Source organism: Mobula hypostoma, chromosome 17, assembly GCF_963921235.1.
Source record: "Mobula hypostoma chromosome 17, sMobHyp1.1, whole genome shotgun sequence".
In the NCBI taxonomy this organism is placed as follows: Eukaryota; Metazoa; Chordata; class Chondrichthyes; order Myliobatiformes; family Myliobatidae; genus Mobula; species Mobula hypostoma.
The window spans coordinates 9,300,595-9,319,609 of record NC_086113.1 but is presented as its reverse complement, the minus strand read 5'-3'; the positions used below and the strand labels follow the sequence as shown (position 1 = coordinate 9,319,609).

Here is a 19,015-nt window from a genome sequence, read left to right as displayed (position 1 = left end):
TGTATTTGTTACTTCAGATTGCAAGTGATACTTTAAGAGTCATGGAACAAAAGGGGATAACTACACTCACTTGCCCATCCATTGATGTGTTCTCACAACTCATGATCTCACTTTAAGGACTCTTTCTCATTATCTCATAATATATATTGCTATTTAATTTATATTTGCATTTGCACAGTTTGTTGTTTTCTGTGCTCTGGTTGATCTTTCATTGATCCCGTTATGGTTACTATCTTATAGATTTAATGAGTATGCCAACAAGAAGATATCTCTCAAGGTTGTATATGATGCCACACATGTAATTTGTTAATAAATTTACTTTGAACTTTGAAACCATTACACACTACATTGAGGTAGAACAAGGTAAACAATAACAGAATGTAGAAGAAAGTGTAAAAACTACAGAGAAAGTGAAACAATAAAACAATAAAGTGAAATATCATAATGAGGTAGATTGAGGTACTTTTTCTGCTTGATATACAATTAGTGGACACTTTATCGGGTACAAGAGTGAAACCCAGTCTGGTCTTTGGCTGTTGTAGCCTATCCACTTCAAGGTTCGACATATTGTGCAATCAGAGATGCTTTTCTGCACTGTTGTAACACATGGTTATTTCAGTTACTGTTGCATTCCTGTTAGCTTGAACCAGTCTGGCCATTCTCCTCTGACCTCTCTCATTAATAAGGCATTTTTACCCACAGAGCTGCTGCTCACTGGATTTTTTTTTTTTGTTTTTCACACCATTCTCTGTAAATACTAGAGACTGTTGTGTGAAAATTCCAGAAGATCAGCAGTTTCTGAGGATATTCAAACCACCCCATCTGGCACCAACAATCATTCCAAAGTCAAAGTCACTTAGATCACATTCTTCCCCATTCTGATGTTTGGTCCGAACAACAACTGAACCTCTTGATCATGTCTGCATGCTTTTATGCATTGAGTTGCTGCCATATGATTGGCTGATTAGATATTTGCAATAACAAGCAGCTGTACATAATAAAGTGGCCACTGAGTGTTTTTTCTGGGGTTTATTTTGGAACATATACGGAAGCTAATTCAGCTTTGATCAGGACATATGGTTCATAACCTGGACCAGAGGCAGTAAGATTCAAGCAAGCTTTGTTGATAATAAAGAAAAATCAAATGAGTGCTGGTACACTTGGAAAAATACAGAGAGCAACTGCACGATATGTGAAATGAAAATGGCAGAAAGAGACAAGAGCTTCATCCCTGCCGCAATGTTTTAATTGTAAATTACTAGTAAGTATAAATGGCGGGGTGGCGGGGGGAACTCCTCTGCTCCTCACTTACTAACAGCTGGGGGTGGTGATCTTCTGTCTTTTTCCAAGAGACTGGCCCAATCACATTGTCGGCTTAGATTTTTCTGTCTCAGACTTCGAAGACAGACTCAATCCCTTCATCGTCTCAGCGAGAAGAGGTGGCACAGTGGGCAGTTCTACTACCTTGCATCCAAGGAGAGCTGGTTTCGATTCCGACCTCCAGCTCTGACTGTATTTGGAATTTGCATGTTCTCCCCATGACTATGTCAGATCCTGCCTGTCTTTCCCCCAATTTCTCCCCACATCCTGAATACTTGCAGATTGGTAGGCTACTTAGCAGCTTTAAATTCCACCTGCACCCCCCCCCCCAACTCCCAGTGTGCGGATGGGGCCAGAATCTGCGGGAGTTGATTAGAATGCTGGGGGAAGAAAACTGGATTGATGTACTCTAAATAGGTCACAGAAAAGCAGCATCCATCATCAAGGATGGCCACCATCCTCTTGTCACTGGCTGCCATCAGGAAAAAGGTACAGAAGCCTCAGGACCCACACCACCAGGCTTAGAAACAATTATTATCCTTCAGCCATCCAAGTTCTGACCCCAGGAAGATAACATCACTCGACTTCATTCACCCCAACACCGAACTGTTCCCATAATCTATTGACTCACTCTCAAGGACCCTTCACCTTATTTATTTGTTATTATTTTTATTTTTGTATCTACGAATTTTGTTGTCTTTTGCACATTGGTTCTCCATCTTATTTGCATTTTGTCATTGATTCTATTGTGTTTCTTTGTATTTACTGTAAATGCCGGCAAGAAAATGAATCTCAGGATAGTATATGGTGACATACATGTACTTCAATAATAAATTTACTTTGAACTTTGATGGTCAGTGCAGACTTAATGTGCCGAAGGGCCTGAGGAGTAGTGTATGATTCTGAAATGTGCATCTCATTCTGGGAAAATGGTACCAGAGGAAGATGAGGTCTGATTTGCCTGGGGTAAGGGCTGAAGTTAGATCTGCTTTCGTGATTAGTAACAGATGAACAAACGGGAGCCGATTTGAAAAGTAATCAATTACCCAGGTTGTGAAAATACAAAGACTGATTCATGGTGCCAAATGTCATTTGGAACAACTTCTTCTGCCCTCAACTGAGAGGTATTGATGGCTGTCCATCGTATCTAATGATAGTCTTCCTTGGTTGTAGTGGATGACCATGACTTCTTTTGTGCCTTGTCACACCCTTCGCTCTCCATGAAGCGTTACGTAGCTGCCTTCCTGGCCTTTTGATCTCTTCCGCCCAATCTGCTGGAGCTAGCTTCACATGCTAGGACAGGCGTGTCCCTTCTCACCGGAGTACGAAGCTGCTGGCTAACCTCAGCTGGTTTAGCCCGCCTGTCGAAACGGTGTATTAGGGTGTGGCCGCTGTCACATGCAAACAGCTACTTCGAGGCACAGGTGAGAGCTGAGTGTCCGGTGAGACCAGGAGGTGAGTGAGCTGATATGACAAGCCCCTTCACCAGAGGTGCTACCCCTTCCTGGACACCCCATACACCACTGAACGGTATTGTAAATATTTCAATACGAATCTAATATTCCTCCAGGGTGAAACAACACCTTAATGTTTCAGTGGACAGCTTAGCCACTGGGAGGTTTATTTTCCCCAAATCTGACTCTGGCAATATCGGAGAAAAGAAACAGAATTTAGATTTCCATAATCTCGTTGTACAATGCAGAGCTGTGATAGGAGACTTGCAGAGAATAGGGAAAGGGGTAGATGGGAGGCAGGAGGGATGCGTCGGCTGGAGACATGAAGCCCTACTGCTAAGCTATGGCTAGAGTTGGATTCAATAACAATTACCTTTATTTGTCACATGTACATCAAAACATACAGTGAAATGCATTGTTTGTGTCAAAACAAATCATTGAGGGTTGTGCTGGGAAGCCTGGAATTATTTCCACGGCGTCACGGTAGCTTAGAGGTTAGCACAATGCTTTATAATACAGGTGACCTGGGTTCAATTCCCCGTAACAAGTTTGTACGTTCTCCCCGTGATAATGTGGGTTTCCCTCAGCTTCCTCCCACAGTTCAAAGACATACTGGTTGGTGGGTTTTGTTGTTCGGTCGATAAGTCAATTCCAGCTCTTTGTGACCTCATAGACCATAGGGCCCATAGGGTTCTCACGGCAAGATACGGGAGTAGATTGCCAGGCCTTTCTTCCACGCAGATACTATTGCTGCCCAGGTTGGGACCCAGCTGGGTTTGAACTCACGACCATCTGCCTTGAAGTCCAGGGCTGATGCCACTACACCACCAGCCAGCCCGGTTGGTAGGTTACAAACACAAAGTGCTGGAGGAACTCAGCTGGCCAGGCAGCATCTATGGAAAAGAGACTGGAGAAGGGTCTCGGCCCAAAATATCGACTGTCTATTCTTTTCCATAGATGCTGCCTGGTCTGCTGAGTTCCACCAGCATTTTGTGTGTGTAGCTTGCATTTCCAGCATCTGCAGATTTTCTCATGTCTGGTTGGAAGGTCTGTGGGCCATTGTAGATTGTCCCGTGACTAGGATTAAATCAGGGGATGGCTCAGCGGCGTGGAAAGGGCCATTCCGCACTGCAGCTTCTGGCATTGGCATATCATGCCCACAGCTCACTAATCCCAACCCATACATCTTTGGAGTGTGGGAGGAAACCAGAGCACCCAAAGGAAGCCCATGCAGTCATAGGGAGAAATTAAAAACTCCTTACAGACAGTGGTGGAAATTGAACACTAATCACTGATCACTAGGACTGTGATACTATCGTGCTGCCAGATACTACATCATGCTTGTAGTATCTATACTCTGAAACATTTGAATTTGATCTGAAAAGAATTTCAAGTTTTGCCACAGTTAGGAAAATTCAGTCGCTAGGTATACATGGAGAGGTGGTAAATTGGATTAGACATTGGCTCAATGGAAGAAGCCAAAGAGTGGTAGTAGAGAATTGCTTCTCTGAGTGGAGGCCTGTGACTAGTGGTGTGCCACAGGGATCAGTGCTGGGTCCATTGTTATTTGTCATCTATATCAATGATCTGGATGATAATGTGGTAAATTGGATCATCAGCAAGTTTGCTGATGATACAAAGATTGGAGGTGTAGTAGACAGTGAGGAAGGTTTTCAGAGCCTGCAGAGGGACTTGGACCAGCTGGAAAAATGGGCTAAAAAATGGCAGATGGAGTTTAATACTGACAAGTGTGAGATATTGCACGTTGGAAGGACAAACCAACGTAAAACATACAGGGTTAATGGTAAGGCACTGAGGAGTGCAGTGGAACAGAGGGATCTGGGAATACAGATACAAAATTCCCTAAAAGTGTCGTCACAGGTAGATAGGGTCGTAAAGAGAGCTTTTAGTACATTGGCCTTTATTAATCAAAGCATTGAGTATAAGAGCTGGAATGTTATGATGAGGTTGTATAAGGCATTGGTGAGGCCGAATCTGGAGTATTGTGTTCAGTTTTGGTCACCAAATTACAGGAAGGATATAAATAAGGTTGAAAGAGTGCAGAGAAGGTTTACAAGGATGTTGCCAGGACTTGAGAAACTCAGTTACAGAGAAAGGTTGAATAGGTTAGGACTTTATTCCCTGGAGCGTAGAAGAATGAGGAGAGATTTGATAGAGGTATATAAAATTATGATGGGTATAGATAGAGTGAATGCAAGCAGGCTTTTTCCACTGAGGCAAGGGGAGAAAAAAACCAGAGGACATGGGTTTAGGGTGAGGGGGGAGAAGTTTAAAGGGAACATTAGCGGGGGGCTTCTTCACACAGAGAGTGGTGGGAGTATGGAATGAGCTGCCAGACGAGGTGGTAAATGTGGGTTCTTTTTTAACATTTAAGAATAAATTGGACAGATACATGGATGGGAGGTGTATGGAGGGATATGGTCCGTGTGCAGGTCAGTGGGACTAGGCAGAAAATGGTTCGGCACAGCCAAGAAGGGCCAAAAGGCCTGTTTCTGTGCTGTAGTTTCTATGGTTTCTATGGTTTCACAGACTGTTTGGCTTTTGTTTACAGCACAGTAATGGGTTCTTCTGGCCCAGTGAACCTGCACTACCCAATTGCACACATCTGACCAATCCATATGACTTTGGGAGGAAGATGGAGCACCCAGAGGAAACCCATGAGGTGATGGGGAGAACATACTAACTCCTTACAGACAGCAATGGGATTGAGCCTGGGTCAATGGTGCTGTGACAGTGTTACACTGACCATCGTGCTACTGCACTGCCCCATTTTAATAGCTCTTCCTTTGCTGGTCTTGCTTTCTGCTGCACTGTCCAGTCTCTCAAGCTCTCAACTCTTCCTACAGAATACACAAGCCTTCCTCACAGATCCCCAGCACAAAAGATTCCCTGCTGCTGGAAATCCAGAGCAACACACACAAACTGCTGGAGGAACTCAGCAGGTCTGACTGTATTTATGGAGGGGAATAAACAGTCAACCTTTCAGGCCAAGATCCTTCATCAGGGCTGCAAAGGAAGGGGGCAGAAGCCAAAATAAGGTGGCAGGCCTGTTCCCTAAAACCCTCACTAATTTTTATTGATGCACCGTAGAAAGCATTCTTCTAGGGTGCATCACAACCTGGTTTGGAAGTTGTCCTGTCCAAGACCGGAAGAAGCTGCAGAAGATCATGAACACGGCGCAGCACATCACACAAACCAATCTTCCATCCTTGGACTCACTTTACACCGCACACTGTCAGAGCAGTGCTGTCAGGATAATCAAGGACACGACCCACCCAGCCAACACACTTTTCGTCCCTCTTCCCTCCGGGAGAAGGTTCAGGAGCTTGAAGTCTCATACAGCCAGATTTGGGAACAGCTTCTTTCCAACTGTGATAAGACTGCTGAACGGATCCTGACCTGGATCTGGTCCGTACCCTTCAAATATGCGGACCTGCCTCTGAGTTTTTTTGCACTACCTTTTCTATTTTGTATTTATGATTTATAATTTAAATTTTTAATATTTACTATCGATTTGTACTCCAGGGAGCGGGAAGCACGGAATCAAATATTGCTGTGATGATTGTACATTCTAGTATCAATTGTTTGGCGACAATAATGTAAAGTAAAGGAGGGGAAGGAATACAAGCTGGTTAGTGATCAGTGAGGGGGAAGGTGGTTGTGTTGAGAAGGGGGAGATGAAGAGAGAAGCTGGAAGGTGATAGCTGGGAAAGGTAAAGAGCTAAAGAAGGAGGAATCTGATAGGAGAGGACAGTGGACCATGGAGAGAAGGAAGGAAGAGGGGGCACCAGAGAGAAGTGATGGGCAGGTGGAGAGAAAAGAAGTGGTGAGATGAGAGTGAGAATGGGAAAGGGAGAAAGGGGAGGAGGGAGTAATTACAGGAAGCTAGAGAAATCGATGTTCAGAATCAAGTTTAAGTATCACCGGGATATGTCGTGAAATTTGTTATTTATTTATTAAGATACAGCATGGAACGGGCCCTTCCAGCCCTCTGAGCCTTGCCATCCAGCAAACCTCCGATTTAATCCTAGACTAATCACGGGATAATTTACAATGACCAAATAACCTACCAACAGGTACTGGACTGTGGGAGGAAACCAGAGCACGTGGAGGAAACCCATGTGGTCATGGGGAGAGCATGCAAACTCCTTATAGGCAGCGGCAGGAACTGAACCCAGGTCGCCTGTAATAAAGCAACAACTGACCACTGTGCTACCATACCACCCCGCCATGCAGCAGCAGTACATAATAATAAGACCACAAATTACAGTAAGTATATATGCGGTCAGGTCTGACAGAACATGAGGCGTTGCTCCTCCACAATTCTAACAGAACCCCCTCCCACAAAGATCTGCCGAGACCAGAGACCCCGCTTCACCACCGACTTGGGTTAGCTCCACTCCTGCGCTTTGCCAGAGGGCTCCCCACCAGACAGATAAGCCAGCCTGTCAAAATCTGACATGCTTAAAGCATCGGCTTCCGATGTGAAACTTGTCAGTATGGGGGCAGGCGGATGTGCCGACATGCAGCGAAGAAGATTTAATAATAATATGACACCTATACAATATCAGCCACTCCCTGCTCAAATATTATCAGCCTGTCAGCTGTCAGGTCTCTCCATGTCTTTGCCACTCACTCTGTTTTCAGCTGCATTATTCCAAAATATGTGAACATCTACTGACTTTAAAAAAATTGGAGAGATTTTATATATCATTCCTAAAACTGATCTCAGGAGATAAGATGAGTACTGCAGGCTTCAGGGAAGAATTCCCTAAAAGTTAACTTGCAGGTTGATTCAGTGGTAAGGAAGGCAAATGCAATGTTAGCACTCATTTTGAAAGGACTAGAATATAAAAGCAAGGATGCCATGCTGAAGCTTTAGAAGACATTGGATAGCATGCATTCGGAGTATTGTGAGCCATTTTGGGACCAATATCTAAGGAAGGATGTGCTGGCATTGGAGTAAGACAAGATGAAGTTAATAAGAAAGATCCCAGGAATGAAAGGATTAAAGTACGAGGAGCATTTGATGCCTCTGGTCCTGCATTCGCTGGAATTTGGAAAAACGAGGGCCATCTCATTGAAAACTACCATTGAGCACATTAGCATGAAGTGCTGCCACAGGAAAGCAACATCCATCATCAAGGATGCAGGCCGTGCCCTCTTCTTGCAGCTGCCATCAGGTGGGGGATACAAGTGCCTTAGCTCCCACGCCACCAGGTTCAGGAACAGTCACTACGCTACAACCAACAAGCTCCTGAACCATCGCGGATAACTTCACTCATCACAATTCCGAACTGATTCCACAACCTACAGACTCACTTCCAAAGCTTTGGCAACTCTTGTTCTCAGCGTTATTTATTTCTTATTTGCACAATTTTTGTATAGTTTTTCATAAATTCTATTGTATTTCTTTATATTTTCCTAAAATAGTGGTTGTCCATCATGTCTGGTGATTGGAGGAAACCTGTGTGGTAGAGTTTTCACAGTGGAAAAGCTGTTGCACTGGGGCAGTTCCATTCTCTTGACCTCAGGAGTCTGGGTCCATTTGTACAAACAAGCATCACCAACTGGGGTCTTCCTTAGTTGCAGAGGATGATCAAGACATCTTCTGTGTCTTCTCATGCCCCTCGCTCTCCATATAGTGTTGCAGTAATGCCTTCCTGGCCATTAGGTCTCACTGTAGATCTCAGCTGCCCAGTCCACCAGAGCGGACTTCACATGCAAGGACACGCATGTCCTTATCTCATCAGGGTGTGAGTCTGCAGGCCACCCTCACCTGGTTTAGCCCACCAGTCAAAGCGGCGTACCGGGGAGTGGGCACTGTCACATGCAAACAGCTACTTGGAGCTGCACATGAGAGTCGAGCATAGGAGGGGAATTAATGGTTATGGGGGTTATACAAGTAGGTGAAGCTGAGACCAGAGCCAGTTTGCCATGATCTTATTAAATAGTAGAACAGGCTTGATGGGCCAGATGGCTGACTTGTGCTCCTATCTCTTATGTTCTTATGTTTTGAGAGTACTTTACTCAAGTGCTGATCATTCCATTCCAACTGGTATAAATCTGACAAGCCAACTTGTTGCCAATCATCAAATTGTTGCCATAACACTCATGCATTTATAAATAGTTACATCAATTTTTAGATCATCACATGGCAAGCATGATCTCTTAAACCCTCTATTGATTTTATTGTTTGTTACATCATTAATTAAATGATGATTGGAAAAGCTTTTTATATTAAAATATAATTCTTGCACTAAAATATAAATTTTTGAAGTTCTGGAATTTAACATTTCTCAATACTTAAATATCTTGACATTTAATATTCTGAAAATAATGCTATTTTTAAGGAAAACACAATTGACGAATGAATTTCCACTTTAAAAAATTCAAAGATTATGCTATAAACTTAAGCCACTCAGTAATCCTGTGAATGTAGTTTGGCTTTATGCCGAGTTCTCATGTGTCAACATTTTTCCTGGAAGGTCTGCTGTCATCTCCTTAGTAAATTTATGCAAAGAATGCTACAAGATCTTACAAAGCTGTGATTTAGACAGATTTTAAATCCAGTCTAGACAAGTCAACAAAAGGAATATTGTCCTTCACTCCCACACAAGTGTTTCCTATTTTATTCCTCTCACTCACGAGTAGTTGTACCTTGTGTTAAGGTCTGCTGAAAGGGCAATAGGAACCATTCTCTTCCCCGACTCCCTTTCCTCTAACAACAAGGGAGTCAGGAACAAGATCAATTTTAGACCTAACAATTGAAAACATCTTCTTCAAATATGTTCCCTATTGAACAAATGTGACTGCTCTTCAAAAAGAGTTTCATTGGCTGTGAAGTGCTCTGGGGCACAGCAAGTTCGTGCAAGGGGTATTATAGTGAGATTTGCATTAAAGATTAGCTTTACATTGACACATACATCGAAACCTACAGTGATCATAGACACAAGAGATTCTTCAGGGTAGGCATACCTCGAAGAGACTTCCCAGTGCAGCAGCAAATCCCTAGCTTCTTATGACTACCCTTAAGAAGTTTAAATCTTTTCGATGGGAGTTCAATGAGATCCTCTCTCAGTGCTCCCGGTGTCTCTACTGCCCTCCAAATCTCAACTGTGTGATTACTTGCAAGCTTGTACTCCCTTCCCCTTCACCGCCCCCACCACCTTCTTATTCCAGCTTCTTCCCCCCTCCTTTCCAATCCTGATGAAGAGTCTCAGCCCGAAATGTTGACTGCTTATTCCTCTCCATAGATACTGTCTGATCTGCTGAGTTCCTTCAACATTTTGTGTTTAAAGCATACAGTGAAATACGTCATTTGCGTCAATGATGTGCTGGGGGCAGCCTGCAGGTTTTACCATATTTCTGGCGCCAGCATAGTATACTTTATCCTTCATTGTCGCCAAACAATTGATAATAGAACGTACAATCATCACAGCGATATTTGATTCTGCGCTTCCCGCTCCCTGGATTACAAATATTAAATACTAAAAATAGTAAAAATTAGTAAATATTAAAAATTTAAATTATAAATTATAGAAAGTAGAAAAATGGAAAGTAAGGTAGTGCAAAAAACCAAGAGGCAGGTCTGGATATTTGGATATTTGGAGTAGGTGCAAAACTTACTAACCTAACTCATTCATCTTTGGAAAGTGGGGGGAAATCAAAGCGCCCAGAGGAAGCACGCACAGAGAACATACATAGAAAGAGTAGGCCATTCGGCCCTTCGAGCCTACACCGCCATTTATTATGATCATGGCTGATCATCCAACTCAGAACCCTGCACCAGCCTTCCCTCCATACCCCCTGATCCCCGTAGCCACAAGGGCCATATCTAACTCCCTCTTAAATATAGCCAATGAACTGGCCTCAACAGTTTCTTGTGGCAGAGAATTCCACAGATTCACCACTCTCTGTGTGAAGAAGTTTTTCCTAATCTCCGTCCTAAAAGGCTTCCCCTTTATCCTCAAACTGTGACCCCTCGTTCTGGACTTCCCCAACATCGGGAACAATCTTCTTGCATCGAGCCTGTCCAATCCCTTTACGATTTTATACGTTTCAATCAGATCCCCCCTCAATTTTCTAAATTCCAACGAGTACAAGCCCAGTTCATCCAGTCTTTCTTCATATGAAAGTCCTGCCATCCCAGGAATCAATCTGGTGAACCCTCTTTGTACTCCCTCTAAGGCAAGGATGTCTTTCCTCAGATTAGGGGACCAAAACTGCACACAATACTCCAGGTGTGGTCTCACCAAGGCCTTGTACAACTGCAGTAGTACCTCCCTGCTCCTGTACTCAAATCCTCTCGCTATAAATGCCAGCATACCATTCGCCTTTTTCACCGCCTGCTGTACCTGCATGCCCACTTTCAATGACTGGTGTATAATGACACCCAGGTCTCGTTGCACCTCCCCTTTTCCTAATCGGCCACCATTCAGATAATAATCTGTTTTCCTATTTTTGCCACCAAAGTGGATAACTTCACATTTATCCACATTAAATTGCATCTGCCATGAGTTTGCCCACTCACCCAACCTATCCAAGTCACCCTGCATCCTCTTAGCATCCTCCTCACTGCTAACACTGCCACCCAGCTTCGTGTCATCCGCAAACTTGGAGATGCTGCATTTAATTCCCTCATCCAAGTCATTAATATATATTGTAAACAACTGGGGTCCCAGCACTGAGCCTTGCGGTACCCCACTAGTCACTGCCTGCCATTCTGAAAAGATCCCGTTTATTCCCACTCTTTGCTTCCTGTCTGCTAACCAATTCTCTATCCACATCAATACCTTACCCCCAATACCGTTTGCACACTAATCTCCAGTGTGGGACCTTGTCAAAAGCCTTTTGAAAATCCAAATATACAACATCCACTGGTTCTCCCCTATCCACTCTACTAGTTACATCCTCAAAAAATTCTATGAGATTCGTCAGACATGATTTTCCTTTCACAAATCCATGCTAACTTTGTCCGATGATTTCACCGCTTTCCAAATGTGCTGTTATCACATCTTTGATAACTGACTCCAGCAATTTCCCCACCACCGACGTTAGGCTAACCGGTCTATAATTCGCCGGTTTCTCTTTCCCTCCTTTTTTAAAAAGTGGGGTTACATTAGCCACCCTCCAATCCTCAGGAACTAGTCCAGAATCTAACGAGTTTTGAAAAATTATCACTAATGCATCCACTATTTCTTGGGCTACTTCCTTAAGCACTCTGGGAAGCAGACCATCTGGCCCTGGGGATTTATCTGCCTTTAATCCCTTCAATTTACCCAACACCACTCCCCTACTAACGTGCATTTCGCTCAGTTCCTCCATCTCACTGGACACTCTGTCCCCTACTATTTCTGGAAGATTATTTATGTCCTCCTTAGTGAAGATAGAACCAAAGTAATTATTCAATTGGTCTGCCATGTCCTTGCTCCCCATAATCAATTCACCTGTTTCTGTCTGTAGGGGACCTACATTTGTCTTTACCAGTCTTTTCCTTTTTACATATCTATAAAAGCTTTTACAGTCAGTTTTTATATTCCCTGCCAGTTTTCTCTCATAATCTTTTTTCCCCTTCCTAATTAAGCCCTTTGCCCTCCTCTGCTGCACTCTGAATTTCTCCCAGTCCTCAGGTGAGCCACTTTTTCTGGCTAATTTGTATGCTTCTTCCTTGGAATTGATACTATCCCTAATTTCTCTTGTTAGCCACGGGTGCACTACCTTCCTTGATTTATTCTTTTGCCAAACTGGGATGAACAATTGTTGTAGTTCATCCACGCAATCGCATATCCACCGTCAATCCTTTAAGTGTCATTTGCCAGTCTATCTTAGGTAATTCACATCTCATACCTTCAAAGTTACCCCTCTTTAAGTTCAGAACCTTTGTTTCTGAATTAACTATCTCACTCTCCATCTTAATGAAGAATTCCACCATATTATGGTCACTCTTACCCAAGGGGCCTCTCACGACAAGATTGCTAATTAACCCTTCCTCATTGCTCAAAACCCAGTCTAGAATAGCCTGCTCTCTAGTTGGTTCCTCGACATGTTGGTTCAAAAAACCATCCAGTATACATTCCAAGAAATCCTCTTCCTCAGCACCTTTACCAATTTGGTTCACCCAATCTACATGTAGATTGAAGTCACCCATTACAAAGTCCTTTCAGACACAGAATGCTGGAAGAACTCAGCAGCTCAAGCAGCATCTGTGGAGAGGAATAAAGAGGATCAGTTCCTCCAGAATATTGCGTGCATTACTCTGGATTTCGAGCATCTGCAGAACCTCGTGTTTAAAACTCCTTACAGACAGCAGCAAGACCCGAACACCAGTTTTATAGCTGTAAAGCATTAAGCTACAATGCCGCTCCAAAGTAAAACAAAGAGAGAATAGATGGCAGTGTTATGTTACAAACATGGAAGGATTCTGTTACGAAAGACAAGATTGAAATGAATCACCTCAGGTATTACTCGTCCTTTGGTGAATAACCGAACAAGGAACTTCAGAGCCCTTTACTGGCTTGGCAGAGACAATAAACAACTGCATGTTATCACTCCATACAGTTACTATACAACTGTATTACCTTGAAATTATCTGACCAAAGATAACAATTCCTAATTGGATTTTCTCATATTGAGGACAATATTTCTTTGAATAAGCATTTTGGTATAGGGTTTACATTCCACATCACCCCCTCCCCACTTCTATTTCCCTCCACTCTCCTGTGGAGAGAACTTGACATTCAATGGCCACTTTATTAGTTACCTCCTGTACCTAATAAAATGACCAGTGAGTGTATACTCATGATCTTCTTCTGCTGTAGCCCTCCCTGTTGTGTGTGAAAATCCCAGGAAATCAGCACTTTCTGAGATACTCAAACCACCCCGTCTGGCACCAGCAATCGTTCCACAGTCAGTCACTTAGGTCACATTTCTTCCCCATCCTGATGTTTGATCTGAACAACAAGTGAACCTCTTAACCATGTTTTTAATGTATTGAGGTACTGCCACATGATTGGCTGATTAGATATTTGCATTAATGAGATGTATGGGTGTACCTAATAAAGTGGCCACTGAGAATGGCTCATAGTACCCACATGGTTGACCAAAACATGCATCATGCAGAAGGGGTCCTAACTAGTTATCTGTAGTTGGCACAATAGTTGATGCCATTAACTCTGTAGATTTTTAACTTATCTAGTGATAATTGACCACATGATATGGAAAGTATCTAATCAATATCACTGGAAATAGATTAGGATGATCTCTGCAAAAAAGGGATCCAGCATCGCCTTGAAAATTGACCCTGTTGTATATTTAAGTGTTCGGACAAATGCCACAGTATAATTATAAACTACTATTATTAACAGGTGCGGCACAGTAGTAGTGTTGGCGCATGGCCAAGTGGTTAAGGCGTTGGGCTAGTGATCTGAAGGTCACTAGTTCGAGACTCAGCTGAGGCAGCATGTTCTGTCCTTGAGCAAGGCACTTAACCACACATTGCTCTGTGACAACACCAGTGCCAAGCTGTATTGGCCCTAGTGCCCTTCCCTTGGATAACATTGGTGGTGTGGAGAGGGGAGACTTGCAGCATAGGCAACTGCCGGTCTTCCGTACAACCTTGGCCAGGACTGCACCCTGGAAACCTTCCAAGGCACAAATCCATGGTCTCATGAGACTAACGGATGCCTATACAGCAGTTAGCACAATCACTTTTACAGAGTGGAAACTTTCAGCAAGTCGGTCTGATAAAAGATCATTGACCTATGGTCATGCAATGGTTAGCACAATCACTTTACAGCGCCAGCAATTGCTAGTTCAGGTCTGATTCCGGCCACTGTGAGAATTGGTTCAGCATAATGTTGTGGGCTGAAGGGCCTGTTTCTGTGCTGTTCTGCTCTATGTCTTATGTTCACTGTCTTAAGGAGTTTGTAAGTTCTCCCCGTGACTGCATGGGTTTCCTGTGGGTGCTCCAGTTTTCTGCCACATTCCAAAGACATACTGTTAAAAATAATTCGGAACTTGTGTAGCTTAGGTTGGGTTGATTTTTTTCTCCAGTTCAGGCAATGTACTTGCAAATGTTTCATCACCATATGAGTAGACATCGTGCCTCCTCACATGGTGTCTTAACATTTGTAAGCAATTTGCCAAGATCGGAGAGCAACACATACGGTTTAGGGTTAGGGTTAGTAAATTGTAGTCACGCTATGTTAGCACCAGAAATGTGGTGACACTTGCAGGCTTCCCCCAGCAGAATCCTTGTACTGTGCTGATCATTGACACAAAATGTCACATTTTACTTTGTGTTTCAATGTACATGTGACAAATAAAGCTCATCTTTAATAATAAACACAGACAAAAGATATGGTTGAATTCTAGTCTTCTCACTCCTGTTCTAACTTCTGCAGAGAATTATATATATTATTGTTGGTAAGTTACTATAATTTGTAACCTCAGATTTTCCTCACGCATATGACTACTTCTCTCATCAGTCCTTAAGACACACCAAGAGGAAGATGTGGGCAGGATTAAAAACGAAGATTGTAACTCTTAACTGCTTGTGACCATGACTGATGGCAGTGATGTCAGGATGTCACTTTACTTTGAATCTAGTCCACAATTAGTAATAACACTTGCCAATTTCTACAGATGTACCATGGTGAACATTCTAACTGGCTGCATCATCGTCCGTTATGCGGGGGCAAAAGAGGTGGGCTCCTGCACAGGATCAAAGTAAGCTGCAGAAAGTTGTAAACTCAGTCAGCTCCATCTTAGGCACGAGCCTCCGCAGCATCCGGGACATCTTCAAGGAGCAATGCCTCAAAAAGCCAGCATCCATCATTAAGGAGCCTCATCACCCATGACATGCCCTCTTCTCATTGTTGCCAATAGGGAGGAGATACAGGAGCCTGAAGGCACACGCTCAACAATTCAGGAGCAGCTGCTTCCCCTTCGGTATCAGATTTCTGAATGGACATTGAACCTATAAATACTACCTTGTTACTTTTTTTTTTGCACTAAATTAACTATTTTATATCTATATACACACTCATTTTATATATATAATATACTATGTGTATACACACTTGCTCACTGTAATCCACAGTTTTTAAGTATGTATTGCATTGTACTGCTCCTTCCACATAACAACAAATTTCATGATATATGCTGGTGATATTAAACCTGACTCTGATTCTGAATAATCTTTATCAGTCTTTATTCCACACTCCCCAAATTCCTTTCTTCCCAACCTTTTATGTTAGCTTCAGTATTTACAGAGTAAATGATACTTTAAATATTACTTGACAAATTGCACTGGTGCTGGCCCACATCTGTATAACAATACTTTAGAAATGAAGTGTCTATTTAGTGGTTTACAATGGTTTATTCTTAACAAAAACATTGCCTACAAATTTTGCTCACAAATTACCAGATGTGTTTTGGATAAAATATTCTTGTCATGTAGACCCTTGACTTTCACCCCGTGACTCCTGGAGGCGATCTGCAGCACTACCATAATAGTTACTGCAACTTGTTTAATGGCTCGTGCGACACTAGCACCGACACTAAATCATGCACGAGGAGCAATTACTCAGTTGTACAACCTGACATGCAAAAGAGAAGCGAACAGAAAATATTGACTCCATAATTCTCAAAGTGATATCGTGATATGAATTATGTGATTTGTAAACAAAAAAAAGCATTGCTACAGCACATTTCACAATTATGCAACATCACATAAGTACATTGGACATTAGAGCACATTAGAGCTTTTCGACCCAAGATGATGTATCAATCTTGAAACCTACTCTAATATCAATCTAACCCTTCCCTCCTACATAAACCTCCATTTTTCTATCATCCATGTAGCTATCTAAGAGATTCTTAAATACTGTGAATGCATTTGCCTCTATCACCACCTCTGTCAGGATGTTCCACGCACCCACCACTCACTGTAATAAACTTATCTCTGTCATCCCTGTTACACTTTCCTCCAATCACCTTAAAAGTATGCCACCTTGTATTAGCAAATTCCAGCCTGAGATAAGGTCTCTAGCTGGCCACTTGATGTTTTATAACCAGTGAATTACTAAGATATAGGAGCGGAATTAGACCATTTGTCTCATCAAGTCTTCACAATTCAATCATGGCTGACTTATTTTCCCTCTCGACACTATTCTCCTGCCTTCTCCCAGTAACCTTTGATGCCCTTACTAATCAAGAAGCCATCAACCTGCGTGTTAAATATACCCAGTGACTCGGCCTCCACAGTTGAGTGCGGCAATGAATTCCACAGATTCCCCACCATCTGGCTAAAGAAATTCCTCCTCATTTCTGTACTAAAGGGACATCCTTCTACTCTGAGCTGTGCCCTCTGGTCTTAGACTCTCTCACTACTAGAACCGTCCTCTGCACATCCACACTCTCTAGGGCTTTCAATATTCAATTGTTAGGTTTCAATTAGAGTCCCCCATTTTTCTAAACTCCAGCAATTACAGGCCCAAGGCCATTAAATTCTGCTCATACGTTAAACATTTCATTAACAGGATCATTCTCATCAGGCTCCTCTGGATCTTCTCCAATGCCAGCACATCCTTTCCTAGATCTGGGGCCCAAAACCACTCACAATGCTCCAAATGAGGCCTGACCAATGCCAGATAAAGCCTTAGCACTCCATCCTTAGCTTGTATATACTAGTCTTGAAATGAATGCTGTGTGAATACTTCTGGAACTATGGTCACTGTTATAATGCATGATACATTTTTGGCAAATACATGCTCCCACGCAGAGCAATTTATTATTGACTACATAATCTGCTTTTTGTTTCTGTGATTGAGCCATAAATATTGGCCAGGACACTGTGTACACCCTGCTTTTTTGGAAAAGTACCATAGATCTTTCCCAACTGCCTGAGGGAATAGACAGCACCAGGTTCAGGCAATATCACCTCCAGTTATAACACTTCCTCAGTATGTGATGGACTGCAGGTTTAGAGGTTTACAGTTGGCAATACAAATTGAAACTACTTCCAACTTTCTCATTTAGAGGTGAAGATGCTAATCACTGAGCCACTGCTAACAGTGTCAAGGTTTGAACCTGGCAAATGCAGTCTGTGTATATAAAGACACATTGGGATTAATATAATCCCAGTTACTGCCACCTGGTATCAGTTTACCTCAAACATGCGGCAGAAAATGTTGGAAATACAGAGCAGATGCAGGAACATCTGTTGAAAGATTAATATTTCATCTGAATCCATCTAGATATTAAGCCATTCTGTTTTTTCCATGCGTTGATGGATCTGCAGCATATTTGCACCACTTTGTCTTTATCTGTAATCCTTGGGTTTTGTGGTTCATTTCTTTTTGCCCATAAAAGGTCAGTCGTAAGCTTAACTTGACTTTGGCTGATACTGCCATACAAAAGTGAAGCCACTCTTCTGGGCACATGTCCATTGTAAGCCAGGGGTGCATTAACCGGAATTCTGATGAGGCCAAAAGACCTGAATTTCAGTTTGGGCTTCTCTAAGCAGTTCCTAATGCAAAACTGGCCTGCAGGACATTGCACGGGATTCAGAAAAATCTGCAGAGGTTTGTAAACTCAGCTCCATCATGGGCTGTGGCTCCCTCACAATGCAGGACATCTTCAAAAGGTGATGCATCAAAAAGGCATCATCAAGTACCCCCACCACCCAGCAAATGTCCTCTTCTCATTACTATCACCAGGGAAGAGGCACAAGAGCCTGAACACACAGTGTTTTAGGGACAGCTTCTTACCCACAGGACATAGGAGCAGAATTACAACAGTCAGTCCAACAAGTCCACTTTGCCTTTCCATCATGGCTGATTTATTATCCCTCCCCTGCCTTCTTCCCGTAACCTTTGACACACTAACCAATCAAAAAAAAAATCAACCACTGCTTCAAATATATTCACTGACTTGTCCTCCAGAGCCACCTGTGCAATAAATTCCACAGATTCCCCATCCTTTGGCTGAAAAAATTCCTCCTCATCTCTGTTCTAAATGGACAACTCTCTATTCTGAGGCTGTGCCCTCTGGTCCTAGGTTCCCTCACTATAGAAAGCATCCTCTTCACGTCCACTCTATCTGGGCCTTTAAATATTCAATAAGTTTAAATGGTTGTGGGCAAGTGGCCAAGTGGTTAAGGGATTGGACCAGCGACCTGAAGGTCGTGAGTTTGAGCCCCAGCCAAGGCAACGTGT

At 42.8% G+C, this 19,015-nt stretch overlaps 1 protein-coding gene and 1 long non-coding RNA gene across 2 annotated transcripts in view; one reads left to right on the top strand and one right to left on the bottom strand.

The window, feature by feature from the left end:
• creb5b (cAMP responsive element binding protein 5b) overlaps nucleotides 1-15,530 on the top strand; it is a 371,769-nt gene extending 356,239 nt beyond the window's left edge. Inside the window, exon 14 of the transcript XR_010020734.1 lies at nucleotides 15,441-15,530. The gene's annotated coding sequence lies outside the window, so the exon portion shown is untranslated. The remainder of the gene's footprint in view (nucleotides 1-15,440) is intronic.
• LOC134357829 (uncharacterized) overlaps nucleotides 1-19,015 on the bottom strand; it is a 96,770-nt gene that overhangs the window by 73,061 nt on the left and 4,694 nt on the right. The window lies entirely within an intron of this gene.